Consider the following 17,109-nt stretch of genomic DNA (forward strand, 5'->3'; position numbering starts at 1 on the left):
GCTGAACTATCTGTTTCAGCACCATAGCTCAAGAAATGGGGTTAGAGTTGCAACTTACACATTTAATGTCAGAAAAGTGGGAACATTTGCCAAGTGTCAATTAATTTTCAAAAATGGTTCAAAAAGTTCCCTTGACAAGTCTGATTTTTGGAGGAGTGTGGAAACTCAGATCGTAAGAGATTATTTTGGTTTTATGAATTAGCTTTTCCACAGGCAAACAGAAGAAATCTCTTAAGGATCTCTCATCAGTAATTCTAATTAATTTATTTTTTTACAGTGGGTGTATAAACAATGATAAAATGCATTTGATGCTCAGATAACAAAGTAATAATAATACTGTTTCTTCCTAGTCACTGAGGCACCAAAGCTTTGTAATTGGCAACAAAACTGCAGAAACAGAGATGACAACTGATCATCACCTTTGAAAAAAAAAGTATTCAAGGCTCTGAAATAAGGTTGATTTAATTTGGACATTTGATGATGTCAATCCATCATGACACTGATGTTACTACTTTAAGTCATTCTAGAAATGCACTGTTTATGCCTGACACTGTCACCCACCTCCAGTGTAAAAATTGCATTTTTATGTAGGTATTTCAGCAGTAAATGAGTTTTTCTTATTGTAATCACTTATAATTCTCATACTGGACCGCAGTGCTTAGTGAAAAAGTTGGAGAGGTACAAGTAATTGTATGGTATTCAAGGCAAACTGGACTGAAAACTGGAAAATCATCGTCTACAAAGGGCAGAAAAGCAATGTTTTTGCATTACGAAATATGAAATGCTTTTCTAGAATGAAACATAATGTTGTAAGTCTCTCTGACAAGATGTGGACACATTTTTCTTTGTTAGTAACTTGGGAAAAAAGGTACTCCAGCACCTGCTATACATACTTACAGTTTCCTTTTTTTATCCATTTTTTTTAAAGAGACAAAGTCTCTGTTGTCCCTCCTGTGTACAGTCAGATACTATTAACACAGTTTCTAACTCCTGTAATCCAGATAATGTATCCTTACAAAAGAATGGTACTGAATAATGACATTTTAGGTCACTATGTAACAAAAGGATGTGTCTTGTACTTTATTAACCTTTCTTTCTTTCCTTTAAAATCTATAGGCAATTATTCTTTTCAGTTAGTAGATCATTATTTTCTTCTCTCTATTACTTCACTACAGTAAAGTCTTGCTGTAGATGTGAAAAGAGACAGGATCATGAGGAAGATAGGACAGTGAGTGGAGGTGGTAACACCTGTTAGAGCACAGTTATAATTGGAAAAAAATCAAAGAACCATAAAATATCTTTGGAAGATGCTGAGAACTAAAACTTGTCTGTCTGCTGCTAATCTGGCACTCTGTAGAGAGGTATTGATTTTATAGCAGAATAAAATCTCTCTCCCTCGCCCTCTCAGCCTCTCCATGTTCCACGGGATACTTTTCTTTCTCTTCTCCCTGGGCTGCAAGTACCTCACCATATTTGCTTCTTTCTCCTCTTCCTCTAATTACATCTCTATTCCACAGTCAGCAACTAACTTTTCTTTCAGAGATAGTCTAATTGATATGTATCCAGCTAAACTCTGAGCCATTGGTCTCTACTAGTATTTAGTTTTCAAAGTTACTTCAGACCTAAAAAGGGCCTGTGTGCCTGAAAGCTTGTCTAATTTCTCCAGCCACACTAGGTGGTAGAATAAAAGGTACTGTGTCTGCCTACAGACCTTGTATTGCTTTGTTAGAAACCTCCTATGGAGCACCAGTGTGAGTTCAGAATTTCTTTTGCTTCAACCTGAAGTGCTGGGGAGCAATTTTTGGACAAAGCATTATGACTCATTAGTGACTCAAACTGAGCTGGCTCAGGCATCCCCTGGGGGATTTATATCAAGGCATTTGGTATGACTGATTCACCTAGTACTGAAAGAAGCAGTTCCTCAAGATGACTGACAAATTTAAGACCAGATTCTTAAACTGTCATCTCATATGACTGTTATGGCTGACTTCTTGTTTGGTGCTGATGGTGTCTCCTGAAACTAACTTTAACCCATTCTGAGTCGCTTTTGAGATATGGAAGCTGCAGAGTATAATCAGTAGTAACAAGAAAATATAAGGCCATGAGATATTTTACAAGAAAATTCTTCAGTTCTTTGGAACCAAATGTAGAACGTTTGAAAGAAAAAAGAATGGAAAATAATAATGAATTTATGATAAAAAATGAAATTTAAGATGACAATCTTCTTTCCATCCCATTAGGGATAAAATGATGCTTAGAAATGAATGCTTTTGGTTTTTCTTTTAGAATTTGCCTTAGTATCATAACTTGCCCAGGACAGTGCTTATTTAACAGAGCAGAAAGCTGAAAAGCTAGTTATAAACCGTAGCTTTATTACAGCCATAAGAATTATCCCTTTTTGGTTTTTAATAAAAAAGAAGATACATATGTCTACTAAGTAAATGGAATAATACACATCCATTTCTACTTAGATGAACAGTTGTTTCTCTGAAGGTCTAAACTGAAGCTTTTGACTCTTCACTGTCTCTAAAACACAATTGCTAAAGTCTATTTGCACTTCCAGGGCTTCTTGGGTATCAATGCTCACAGTCTGACTGTGGTTGTCTGTAGGACTCAATCATAAATCTGATCTGAATGTGCTCCTCAGTTAAATAAATGATCTGTCAAAAAAAAAAAAAAAAAAAAAAAAAAGGAATAATGTCAGCATTTAACAATTTCATTCCCCCTAAAAATTTTACCTCTGCAATGTATAGGCCAACTTTCTTAAAAACTTTGGCAACGGTGACAGTACAGACAGTTTAAAGAACTTTAAAATATGAGTACTGTTTTTGTTTTGAGAATGGTTACAGCTAGATTCTGGTTATTTTCAGGAGACTACTTGTGTTTTATTTCTCTGTGTCATTGCCCTAACTATTTGCCAAAGCTAAATTTACAACAACATATTCCAAATGCTCAACATCCCACTGAAATCACACATTTAAATTCTTTGTTACCTATGAAAATCAGACCATAAATATAATTTTGACTGAGATAATTAGGCATAAAGAATTTAATGAAGAATATATGTATGAATTAACAAAGACTTAGACCATCCTCTTTACAGAATGAGAAGTTTGAAAATACGGTGCTCTTCCATCCACTTGTAGACAATACTAAAGAGCTAGTGACCAATGCAAGGACTTGAGCACTTTCTTGTTCAAAGTTGTTTAATTATTCATGTTTCCATGGTATGGTCTAGGCTAGCATTATTAGCATTATCCCTGCTGATGACCTGTGTAAAAATAAGAGAATAGCATTCCCTGGATCATCCTGTTCTGGGCCATGTCAAAAGTAGTGATGCACATTTTCTTTGCAGACACCCAATTTTTTTTTCTTTCCTTTGTGGATACTTACTGACCAAGAGACTGGAGAGCTCTTCTAACTGAGAGAGCCTAATTGAGTGGGATTTCTTTTGCGACAGAAACAGCCCTCATTGCCACCTAAGTAACAGCCTGGTGGAAGGGGATTTATCCAAGCAGTGTTTCAGGGCTTTTGCAGCCAAAAAGGGTTTAAGTGTAGGTTTTCTGCCTTCCAGGAGGCTGCCCAAACCATGAAGGAAAGGACTTTTTGAAGTTTTTTTTCTGTTGAATCTTTTTTGTTGAGTTCTATTGAATACTTTTATGCAGTCAGGACTAGAAATTGAAGAGCTACAGGACAGCAGGTAAAAGTAAGACTCCTGCCTGCTGGAAGAAGAAAGTCAAAAGTGTTCTCTTGGGATTGCCTCAGACAATGTGAGTTGTTTGTTTCTTTCTGTAATAGCTCTCTAATGGAAATTAAGTAAATAAAGAATTTGTGGAGCAGGATTTAGAAGTCTATAGCTCTCCACTGTAGGCCAATTCCTACTAAACCTTCTGCTTGATTCTTGTTCCGTTATCCCTGAGTAGATTACACAGTGTCTCTTTTCTCCTTGAAGTTTCCTTTAGGTTTCAAGTGAAGTCTGTAGAGTGCTACTCTATCATAGAGTATAAAAGACAAAATAAAATGCAGGAAAAATTTATACAATTGTATTTTGCTACTAAAAACTATATGATTAGCTATTAGAATTTTTTTTGCTAAGTTATTAGCTCCTTTATTTGCTCTAAGTAGTGCCATCTTGCATTCTATGTATATTATGTGCAGTGTTACAGTGTTGTCTCCCCATAACAAAAGTTACTTTTGTCATGGACAAGTAATAAAAAAAAATGGGTAAAAATAATACTGTGTTAAATATGTGTCAAAGATCTGCATAGTGAGAAATCCGTGGAGGGCAGGGAGAAAAAAAATTCACACACTTTCATAGGCTTGTGAAATGAAGTCTGCAGCTTTTGGCTCAAGATTTATTTTTCAAGCAAATCTGCAATAGTAATTTCCGTTCTGAATGCTGTCCCAAAGCATTACTGGCAGCATTTCAATCTGCATTGAAAACTGAAGTTGAGTTAATATTTTATTAATTTCTTGATATTTAAAACAAGAATCTGGAAGATTATTTGATTGTGGTAGCTTTAGAAAATATTACACATGTCTGAGTTTTCAAGGTCATATGATACACTGACAGACATTATAGTGACTTGTAGTTCTGGAATGCAGACATGAACTGTGTAAACATTTTACAAATGCTAAACAGTGGGAAAGAGTACAGAAATGATCTGAAGATAATCAGCCATGCAGATAGGGAAAAGGATAAGGAAGGAATGTTATTCATGCAGATTTGATTCATGTACATAACTGTTCTATATTTAAAAAAAAATCAGACTATGTCAACCAGGTCAATGTGTAAATGAATTATCATACAATTCATAACCTGCTAGAAGTATGCTTAACTTCTTCTTATGAAATGGAGAAGTTTATTTCTCTGATTTTTGGTATAGCACATCCACATTTCATCAGCATATTTTGAAATATATTTCTTCCTGCTACTAATATTGCTACTATTTTTCTGTTGTATTAATATAGACTTTTGATGCTGATCAAATCTAAGCATATAGTAATATGCATATATTTAGTAATAGAGCATATAATTTAAGCTACAGCAAAAAGTATGGAAAGCTGCTTGTATAGGGTTTTGTTTTGTTTTGTTTTGTTTTTTTCAAGATATTTCAAGATAGTTTAGATTTTCAGTAAATTGACTTTTTTTTTTTTCTCTGTGCTCCCTCCTCCTGATAAATCTGTGCTTATCAGATACTACCTGATGTAATTATGTAATTATCAAGCCACAAACTCACCTACCACACACACACTTAGAATCATAGAATCATAGAATCATCATAGAATCACAGAATCACAGAATGGTTTGGGCCGGAAGGAAGCTTTAAGATCATCTAGTTCCAACCCCCTGCTATAGGCAAGGACATCTCCTTCTAGACCATGTTGCTCACAGTCCCATCCAGCCTGGTCTTGAATGCTTCCAGGGAACTGGGCATCCACAACCTCTCTGTGCAACCTGTTCCAGTGTCTAACTACCCTCACAGTAAAGAATTTCTTCCTACTTAAGGTATTATTTCCTTTGTTACTTCTATGTTGTGTTACCATGGTGTAAATCACAGAATCATAGAATCACCAAGGTTGGAAAAAGCCTCCAAGCTCATCCAGTCCAACCATCTACCTGTCACCAATATTTTCCCACTAAACTGTTTATCTTACTACAACATCTAAATGCTGCAGTGCTTTTAAATTACTTTTGCTACTCTTTTATAGACATCCCTTATATTCTCTTTCCCAAATACATTGTGCACAAAGAGTTGTATTTCAGTTTGCTTCCCTGCTAATGATAAGGGAAGAGAATAATGTAAAAAACTTGGTTAAAGTTACAAAGTTTGATGTATTTTATTGTAGAGAGAAAGGAGAAAGTTGACTGATGTACAAGGCAGAATGATTTTTTTTTTTCTCCTTATTCCTGAAGCCTTCATGCTGGATTTCTAATTTGTGTTTTTTGTTCTGTAGGAGATTTCATACAGTCACACTAGATTTTAGTAGTGTCTCCCCAATCCAATTTATAATTTAATATTTGTATAGTGTTATCCTTTTTTGTCAAATGACTATGCTCTATGTGTATATACACACTAATAAAATAATTCCCCTCTTCTATGAAGCAAATATCAAATGTTTCCTCTTCAATGGATCAAACTGAATTTTGCAGTGATGGACAGAATAAGAAGGAGCTAAAACTCTTTATTCAAGGGTTTTTTGAGACAATGAATTAAAGGAAATATATTTAAAAATTTTCATGAATCTGAGGGATTCTTTGTCAAACAATTCACATGCTAAGTTTATTAGTAAAGATGATAATTACATTTTGTCTGCCCAATAAATTGAAATTGTAGAATGGCAATCTGAAGTAATTGCTCTGCCCAGACTTCTCAATTGCTGAGCAGTGAAATTTTCACAAGGAATTGAAAAGAGTGAGTTCTGCTACTATGTTATACTGTTCTGCTTCTTAGCCATTCCCTGTGCAATACATTAAACCTTGGTCAGCACAACTCAGACAGTATGCTATGTAGATTGGGATTGTCAGATATTTTCACTGGATTAGAAGGAGAAAGAGAAGTCATCTTTGCTGATAAGAAACCACACTTCAGATGCCAGAGTAGATTAGGAAGTGTTGAAGAATGCTGGAATGGAAAATTAATTTTGTGTCATTATGGTAGTTGTTAAGAAAGGGGTTAGGGAAAAATCTCATTAATTTTAAAAAGAAAGCCTTCTTTGCACAAGTTGCATAAATGATGGAGTTTTATGCCTTATTCAACTTTTGGCTTCATATACAAAATACAAATTGACTCTGACTTCTGTGTAGCTTTTAGGGTCAGAGGAAATTTTTCTGCTGCCATTCCCGATTAATTTCCAATAAAATACTACAAATATTAGACTCATCAATGTTACCAGTTTGACAGTTCTAACCATTAAACTTTTTTTTTTTTTTTTTTTTTTTTTTTTTTTTTTTTTTTGCCTGTGAGCTCTAGTTACAGCCAGAATGAAATTATAATTATTTTTTTTCTGCCACTTTCATGGTTGCCTACTTTGCCTGTCCGTAAACCCTGAAAATTAAAATTGGGAATGAATTGCCAGAAATGCATGACATACTTTAAAACTGATTATTCAAGTGGTCAGCAAGGCTTTTTATGAACTGGACGATGCTCTAATTCTTTTATATAGAGAGGATTTTTAAAAATTTTTATTTTTACTACTGCATATGAATTTGATTACTTTTTTTTCCCCCAGAATATGATTGATACATTAATTTTCTTGAATAAGAATAGGTTTTAATAAGTTTAGAAAAGTCTTATTTTTGAAAAACAAGTTGCGCTTATTTTGGCTTACTTGTTGTATGTGATCCAGACATAAACATGTGAAAGTCCACAAGCCACCTGCCCATGCTATGTGAAGCACTGTTGCAGGCTCCTGGCTTTGAGGTTTTTTGATTAGGAATTGAGAGAAGGATGCTGCACGTCCTGCTAAGTGCTGTGTGATTGGGCTCTACTGATACAGGCAGGTCATCAAACAAATCTTTTTTTTTGCTAGAACTCCATCAAGCAGGAAAAAAATAATCCATTTGGTACTGCTACCTAGTGGTGAATTTATTTGCTGATAGTAAAGTGCTTGCCATCACTTCTATTTAATCAAATAATTGTACCTACCTTTAGCTTAATCAAAGGCCTTACAGGATCTCTAGATTTGTATCTCTGCTCCTTTGAAAGTGTTAAATAATTCCATTTTAGATGTTAGCCAGCTCTTCCTGCTATTGAAATGCAGCACTTCCTAGCACGAGTAACTCATTATTATCATCTGCCAGAAAAAGAATAAACACAAATCAAACACAAAAGCCTAATAATGGAAACAGCCATTGGATAGGTAGCTAAAAGTATACATATACATTTAGCAGCATATAAATAATCAGCCCGCCTAGAGACAGCAGCAAAGGTGCTGACAAATCTCTGCCCCTGACTGTTAGCAGATTAAAATGAGCTCTTACATATCTCAAGTTTTGAGATTTTAGAAGTCTCACAGTTTCTTGGAATATTTAATGTACAACACTAAACTTATTTTTATCCTTCAGTTTTAGTTTAATACAAATAATAAGTTGTCATGCTTTTTATCTCATGATGATCAGTTGGTTATGAGTATGTGATCATAAGCTGTGCTGTTCTGTGTAAGCCTCTGTTCTTCTTGGATAGCATTCATCTTGATAAGTACAAAATGAAGATATATAATTCTTCAACTATTTTCTAGTTCACTTTCTCCTTAAGCGCTCACAAGCATTCCATATCCCAAATGATCTTTGTTGAGAAATCCCAAATCCCGTTCTGTATGAGAAAAGGGACCAGCTCTCATTTGTGTAGTATGTGGTTTCACCATGTTTTTCTAACACCTTCTGGGTCATCTGCCAGAAGAAAGAGCTACCCATGTCTGTCAGTCTCCATGCCACTTTTAATTCTGTAAACCTCTTTAACTTAATCTTTTTTTAGAACTGCTTCACTTCTTTTACAAAAGCTGCTCTAAACTTTTGTTCTTCTTTGGACCTTTAATAGTTCTGATAAACTTTATTTTGAGATGTGTATAGTATTCAAGCTGTCAGCAAACACATGATATTATGTTTTGTTATAATAATTCATATTTTGTTTTCATTTTCCGAGTACCTTATTATTATCATGGCACAACTTATTGTAAAGCCAAGGTTCCACTCCTAAGTAGTAATGATCTGCTTACAAACAATAATTTCATGTCTGCAGCTGCAACTGTTATTTTTATCTGTTTCACTTTGTATTTGAATTCCAAAATTAATTTCATTTTTGAATCCTGAATTTGCACTGAATTTCACTGTTCATTGTATTGTACTGAATTGGAATCTCCAGATTAGTCTCTGTTCCATACTTTTTGTCACACTTCCTTGTTACTAGCCTCACTTTCCTGCCATACTCAGTCTTTCCGTGTCTCCTTCTCAGCCCAATTGCTTGCATTTTTTCAGTACCGTTCTCCTAGTTACTTTCCTTTCCTTTCTGCAATTCTGTCATTTAAAACTCTTAAACTTCTCTTAGATTAAACAAGTAGGGTGACCTTTTCCAAAGACACTTTGCTCACTTCACTTTTATTCTTTTATATTTCTTCTGTTTGTATTTATAGATCTTAGCACCTCTGCAGCAGTCAGTGTTTTTGTAGTTTTGTGAAGTTTCTTTTGCTCTAAGGGACAGGGGTGCCCAAGAACTCCACCATTATCAAGACTAATATAAGAAGTTATTATGTATGACCAAGTTGGCTGACATATTTTTGGCCGGGGAGTCAGAAAGGGAAAAAGCCAAATTAAAGTTTTATTAAAGAGAAAATTAATTTTAAAATTCCAGAATGGATTAAAAGTAAAGGCTGGAAAATTAATTTATGGAAAATTAATTTACTTGGATTAGCAGTAGTTGTTGAGCAAAAAGAGGTATTTTTGAGAGGAAACCTGTGTTTACTTTTTACTAATGAGATTCAAACTTCATTAAAACTTCATTACAGTTAGTTTTTAAACACTGATTAAAAATTCCTGACTAAAGAAAAACATTCAAGGCCAGAAAATATCACATGGTATCTGGGAAGGTGTTACATTCTTATCATATCCGCCCACTGGAGTCAGAGGGTGTTGGCTAGGGTGAGAAGCAAGAAGGAATTGACAATCATACTATTCTCAGGTAGGAGCCACTTGAAATCAGTGACAATGTGGAGACAATGCCATCTGGCAGTGTTCCTTTCACAAATAAAAATGGAATATTTACTTCATAAATGACTACAGAATCTTTGTGAACACATACGGGCAGTTAAAAGATTTCCAATGGAATAAATCACATGCATTAAGGTTTTAACATATACATGTAGATATTTACATTGGTATCCTTCATAGATCCTAGTATGCTGTCCAAAACAGGATAAGTGTGTGTGTATCAAATATGCATGTATCATTCTGATTTACAGTAACTTGACAGCAAAAAACATTTAATGTGATAAAAATATAAGAAAAAAAGAAGAAAAACTAACTTTTTCTCCAGATTTGGCAAAGTCTACTTAGGCAGAACTCACCACTCATGAAACCAGATTGCAGTTGTTGGTTGCTAATCTTACCTCATATCTGCTAGTGCTGGATCTGTATCTATGACACCCCGGACATCATCTCAATATGTATGTATGTGTTCGCGTTGAAGCAACTGAGATAAGCTACAATTAATTTGAAGGAACCAATAATATAATGCATCTAAGCCTAAAGTAGACATCTATATATGCTTTAGGTGCCACTGGTTATGAGGTGAGTTTAGACACCTTACATTTATTAGACATGCACCATAAGTTACTGCATGACAAATCTTCACTAAATCAAGACAACTTTTCACAGTTCTACCACAATTAATGTGCGATAGTAAAGATACTAATGTCACCCCAGTATTTCTATTTAGGTACTCAACTGAGAGTGGAATATCTGAGCTGTAGAAGGGATGTCGAGTTGCCACCTAGTGCTAATACAAGCTGCCTGATTTCACTGTGTGAATGGGAAATATAAGTTTAGTATTCTTACATGAACCAAAACAGCTTGAAACTGTGGGTATAAGAGCTTGTCTGAGTGTCCTCCTCTTTTCCATTCTGGTTCTCATGTAAGGCTGCAAATTAGAATTGATGTCAGCTGGATGTTTTCATTGCCATTTCCCTGGGGTAAATCTAGTGCTGGAATAGGAGCTTCTCTCTTAGTTCATTTATTTCAATTAATTTATTCAAGATTTTTTAAGGTATTTTTCTCTCCCTAAAAAAGTTCATAGAAGACTACTTTACCCTCATCCAGGGAAGCATTTTCCCTTGAAAGAGTAATGTGCACAACATGCTAGTTTTTTCAGTCTCTTCTTTCTTACACAACATACCAGTGCTCAGAATGAGATTTAGCAATGTATGCAAGTCTTTTCATTGATTTTCTAGGGTTATCTTGCCCTAAATATAGAAGTCTGTCCTCATTAAGCACTCAATGTTATTAACAATTCTGACTTTGGCAAAATTTGTCAAGAGGAGGTATTTTGGATTCAACATATAAAATCTGTACTTTCCCAATAGTAATTTGAAAACAAGTCCTACAACATATGCCCCAAAGTTTTTCACATATTGCTGCTGCAGATCCCAAATAAAATGAAGTAGCTAAAGCATAATAATTCTCAGAAACAAATGAACACATTTGTAATGGTGATACCCAATGTGGAAAGTGAAAACCATTGTTGTTGTTCATAACTGAAAGGGAAAAAAAGAAAAAATAACCAAAAGAGATGAAGGCAAAATGATGAATGTTAGAAGAAGCCATACTGTGATGAAGCATCTTAAACTCTGTCACAAATAATACGGAATGTTTAAAAAAAAACAATGATAAACATGGATGTTTTATTTGTTGTTTCTCCACAACTTGCCTTTAATTACTGAAGTTAAAAATTCTAAAATAAATAGACTTGACTATATTTCTAAAGTTGTGTAATGAAATATGGAATGTGGCAACTTCACTCTGCAGCCAGCTGAAACTCCAAATAATCTTAAAATGCCACCAGCCTTCTCAGTAGGAACAACTCAGATTGTTCCATTCTGCAGGCTGGTATCCTACTTCCATCCTTCTCACAGAACTCTGTGAGAATATACACATCAGAAAATACGCTTTTAAAAGTATGTTTTAATTATGTTTTCAATCTGGCAATCCATACTGATAAGGGAATCCTGCAGCTGTTAGCTGCATGCCAAGGACTTCCTAGGACAAATCCTCTCCCATTTCTATTCAAATTGGAGCAGAGTTAAGAAACTGCAAATCTGTAAGTGTCAAAAAAAAAATCCCCAAAAACAGCACACGATAACATTCATTATTAAATCAATAGGACTGTCACTATTGCATGTACCCTGATAGGAGTGCCTTTACTTCCTTCATTTCCCATCACAAACTCAACAACAGCCAAATACATTAATTCGTTACCATGCTTGTAATATGTGGAAATGCAGAGTATGCTTTTCAGAGCCTTTTAAATGAAAGAAATATGCTTTGTCCATTAATGTTTGATTTTTACAAAGCATTTTCATAGGTTTAAGAGAAAAAAGAGAAAAAATACGCGGACTATCAAAAAGAGTTTCTTAACTTGAAAACAACATTTACTTCAGAAAACTTTTAAAAAATATGTGCTATTTCTTAAAAAAGAGTTTTTCTTCAACTCTAAAAGTTATTTATTTATTTATTTATTTATTTTTCTCAAAATTTACTTTTAGACCCACTGTCATGAACTCGGAGATTTTCTATTTATATGAATTTTTATGTTATTAGATTATTAATTCATATTTATTATTTACTTTTGAGTTTCCTCAGCAACCAACTTCTTATTTCAGGCACTGTGTAAAGTCTCTCTCTCTCAAAGAAGACCCTATACAGAAATCTTCCATTCTGACAAGTCCATTCTATAAAAGAAAAAATAAAGTTTCTGTCTCTGATATTTTGTATCTCATTCAACAGTGGCAAAACACAAAAATTTCTATTGCTTGGGCAAGTTTGTGTTGCTGAAGTAAGTAATTAAATAGTACAATCTATGTAATAATAATTTAAAAAAGCAAACAATCTAAATGTATGTGCATGTGTGTAATAAATACTTCTGTTTTACTGTTTTACTGTTTACTTCTTCAGTTTTGCAAGAGTTGAAATGTGCAATTTCAGATTATGAATAAGAACATAATTTTCCTATGGAGAAAGATGCATTTACTCAGAATCTAACAAATTATGAAGTGCATGTTGAGATGGGGTTGTGTCTTAGAGGATGCATAGCCAGTGTAACTAGTACACTATCCTCACTCTTTTGAAAATAAAATGCACATGTATGGTTTCTGTAGCAAAATGTAATTATTGTTTAGTTTATATGCATATGAAAGTTCTCTTGAAAACAATTGTATTCCTCAAGAGCTTATGTACATTTTGTTAATAAATAAATGTATGTCATTAGAAAATAACTTTTTTCCTGAGACAAATCCTATTTTTAAGAGTGTTTAGACATAGAGAAACAAAGGGATAGAGGAATCATCACACATTAACAGTAGACAAAAAAAATATTTGTGCAAAGACTAAGCTAGTTGCAGTGCACTTTTTGGAGCTTTGCAGAATATATTATGGTAGGCAGCATAATGTTTTCTGCTTAAGGTGTTTCGTTCACCACAATATATTTCAGTGAGGCAGGGAAATGCTAATAACGGACACATCTACACTGAATTAATTTCTCAAGGGAGAAGTCTGCTCAGCACAGAGTACTGAGAAATCATTCCTGCTTGACTTCAGCTAATTAATGTAGCTCAATTTAAGAAAAGGTGGAAGGGATCATATTGATAAATGTCAATAGTATACATTCAAGACATCTATTATTTCACTCCTGTATCTTTGGAATCCTGGGGGGGGGGGGGGGGGGGGAAGAAGAAGAAAAAAAAAGAAAAAAAGTTACCACCAGCAATCACTTACAGTGATTATACCTAATTGCTAAATAGAAGACAATTTAAAATAAATAGAAAAAAGGCATTATCCTTTGTTGTTTTTTAAATCTATATTCCTTTCCCCCACTCTCAATCTATCAGAAGCACATAGAGAACTAGGAAATACTCTTTCAATCTATTAACAGCTGTACTGTTTCTTCAGGATTTAGACTGTCATCTAATCCTTTGGATGATAGAAGAGTTATCATTCTTAAGTAGTTCCTTTTGTCTGATATTTGCTGTCAAAAGATGAATTTGCACTGAGCATCCCTCTTTCTCATTGCCTTCAGTGTAAAAAACGGGCTACAATCTTAGGACATCCAGGAACATTAAGAAGCACAGATTCTCTAACTCTTTCTGTGAATTCAGTTCCTATGAAAAAAGGAAACTTTACTTGAGACCTAACAACTAGATTTGTATTTTCCAAGGTTAAAGAGTCTCATTTTGCCCTTCACTCTTATTGTGGAAACTTGTAATGCTTTTTGTTTAATTAAGTGACAGAATAAATTGACCGAGGCGATCAGGAAATGTTTTGATCCAGATTATTGGAATGGAAACTATACTCTGCTTTCCCAGCAATTTATAAGCCAGCATCTTTCTCCATTAGATCTGACAACTACAATTTACTCTGGACCTCCTGATGTAGCTTGTCACTACCAACAGGCCAGTATGTACATGGCCAGGGGTTACAACATACTGATTCATTAGGCTACAACCATGAATCTGCCACTTCAAAGAAAAGGCCCATCCATCTCCCTACATTTAGCTGTCATTCCTACCATGAATGTAATGCTATTACTGAGACAGCCAAGTCCATTGCTCACGCCAGATGTTGTTAGGAATTCAATCCATCCTATCTGTGAACACTAGTCCCTTCAAACAACAAGATGTTGAGTGAATTACATATTGACTGGTGAGGGTTTTTTGGCATTTAATTATCCAGCTGAAAGGAACATGCTTAATTGTTATTGCAGTTACTGGTTAGCAACTATGTAAATAGAGGAATTTTATGAGGAAACGGTAGAGCATCAGCAGCTGAATAAACGTCTTTATGTCTCTACTGAGCACAAATACCTCTCTATTGGGTAAAATGAACAGGTTTTATTTTTGTTTTTAAATAAGAAAATATGCTATTATTTCAAAAAGGCAAATTCATGTTGCTCAAACTTCTGCTAACCAGTTTTGGCCATTCAAACAGGAACATTGCCAGGGTGTATGGGAACAGTACTCGTTATTCATACATTCTCAAATATTCATGCCTGGGTAGTCAAGGGAACATCTATTGGGACTCTTGCATTCAGCATGAGGGGTATGTAATCCTCTCAGAAACAAGTTGTTCTACAGAAGTCCAGAGACTTAGGACACTATCACGTCATATCTCCTTACGTCTGCAGAGCAGCAGTATCCAAGTTCATCACTTCATATACCACACTGAAGCAGAACTCTGATACTGGAATGGAATTGAGTCAAATCCTTTCAAGAGTCCACATTACAAAAATAGTCTTGTGCTTTTGTATTTGGCTGAAGCTGAAAAAAAAAATATTAAGAATCGACATGATATTTTCAGACTAGACAATAATACGCTATGCTCCCCATGAGTGGTCTATCATGTAATATGCCCAGCTAAATTTCAGCAATAATGGCTTGACAGTATTAAATTAGGGCTTGAGAATTGATTGATTTATCTATGTGAAGTTTCATTCTTATTTATAAAGACAAGTAAACAAAATAAATAGCTAAGAATGTAACAGTTAATTCTCCTAGCTAGATTTAACAGGGTAATAAGACGTGCTCAGTGTGACAGAAACAGAAAAAAAGCTGATATTTTATTGAAGTAAACATGGACATTGCCTTTTTTTTTTTAACTGGCTTAATGGTAAAATCTGGAATCTAGGAATTAATTTTCCCATTCATTCACTAAAAAGGAAGCAATGTTTGGTTCATTTACCAACTTTACTTTGCTGCCAGATACAAAGGAATTACTTGTGATTATATTCCTTTGATAAGGCCAGTTTGTCCAACACTTGAATGTTGAACTCATTATATTCAAAGGAGAAAAACAAATGCCTGCACTGACCATCACCAGAAGTTTTTTTTAAAATACTCAAACTAAAATTAATCTAAATTGAGTGGTAATTTAGAATATTTTATAAGAATTTTGTTTGAAAAGAGCTTAGCTGCTTGTGCAAGAGATCTTGGATTGTTTTGCTTTATTTTCCTGTTGTATAGATAACTTTTTGCAAGGAAAATATCTGATAATTTCGTCTAGTTCAAGAGAATGAATTTTTTCAGCTCCTGCTCTGATCTGGTGAGATTAATACCCTTCAGAGCCGAAGGGTCTCAATTAGTAGTAATATGTGGCTCCACTAGATTGGCACTCTTGCACATTAAGACTTAGACTTAAGTCATTTCCCAGATTCCAATCAGTGTCACTCAAACAAGTACAGGGAACACTCGTTTTTTCTTCTACCTTAACATTTCCTTCAGAATCTTTATATAAACAAGACCATTGCAGTTAGCTCTGGCTGTTACTCTCCTAATTCTCCAATCCTAAAGCCAAAGTAATGATACTTGAGGTTGGCCAAATCAAGGGGGTCTGGTAGCTAGATGTCACTTTGCTCCAGCTTGGTAAATAATAAAACACTTGATAGCTGACTCACAGGTCCCCTGCTAAGTCATAAGGGCTAATCTGTTGACAGCCCGATACCTGACAAATGTATGGGAACAAGTATTAATATAGTTAACTATTTAGGGTTAATAATCCATTTATACAATGCCTTCTGCACGAACTGATCGTACAAGTTGGAAAGAAGTCTGAACTTTCACTTGTCTTAATGAGTTTTAGATGAATAGGTGCTGATCCATCACAGTTTTGTACTCTATGCAATATACCTACAATGGTATTCTTTATTTACTTGGTTTTAAAAATCCACAGCAAACGTAAACAATGGCTTTTAGAGGAGTTCATATTGCATGCATAACCACAGTATCTTAATGAATCCACAACCATCTCTGGATAATAAATATAGCAGTAATATCCATTATGATCTATGCTGGAATTTGGCTTCACCGGATCTCAAGTACAGATATTTGTACATGTGATATTTAAGGTGAGGGCAGAGTCACAGTATAATAATTTCTGTCCCAGCTCACAGACAAAAAAGTAATAAGGAAATAAAGGAGCCTAAATATTACACTTACGCTCATAGCCCTTGTAAATTTTACTGCATGTTTTTAGTTTTCTTTTCTAATCATTAGTGTCTAGGTACCAAATCTGACTGGAAATTAATGTGCAAAGTTATATTACTTTCTGGTTTGTGGTGCAGGCAGTGACTTTCTGAATTTTCCTATTTCCACCATGCTTAGCCATAAAAATTGTATTTATAAAAATCATTTAATTTTATTATTCTATTATTTATCTACTTACTAATTTTCTGCTGCTGATTTAGCTGAAATTGGAATTGGAACATGAGAGATTTTTGTACCACCAAATGCAAGGTTGTGGAAATAATGGAATAACCTTAGTAGAATTTACAGCTCTTTTCTGTCCAAGGATACTTTGCTAACCTTTAAAGGTGTTTAAGAGTTCGGGACTTGAATGCTTGAATACATTTT

The sequence above is a fragment of the Tetrao urogallus genome (genome assembly GCF_951394365.1).
Source record: "Tetrao urogallus genome assembly, chromosome: 7".
Taxonomy (NCBI): Eukaryota; Metazoa; Chordata; class Aves; order Galliformes; family Phasianidae; genus Tetrao; species Tetrao urogallus.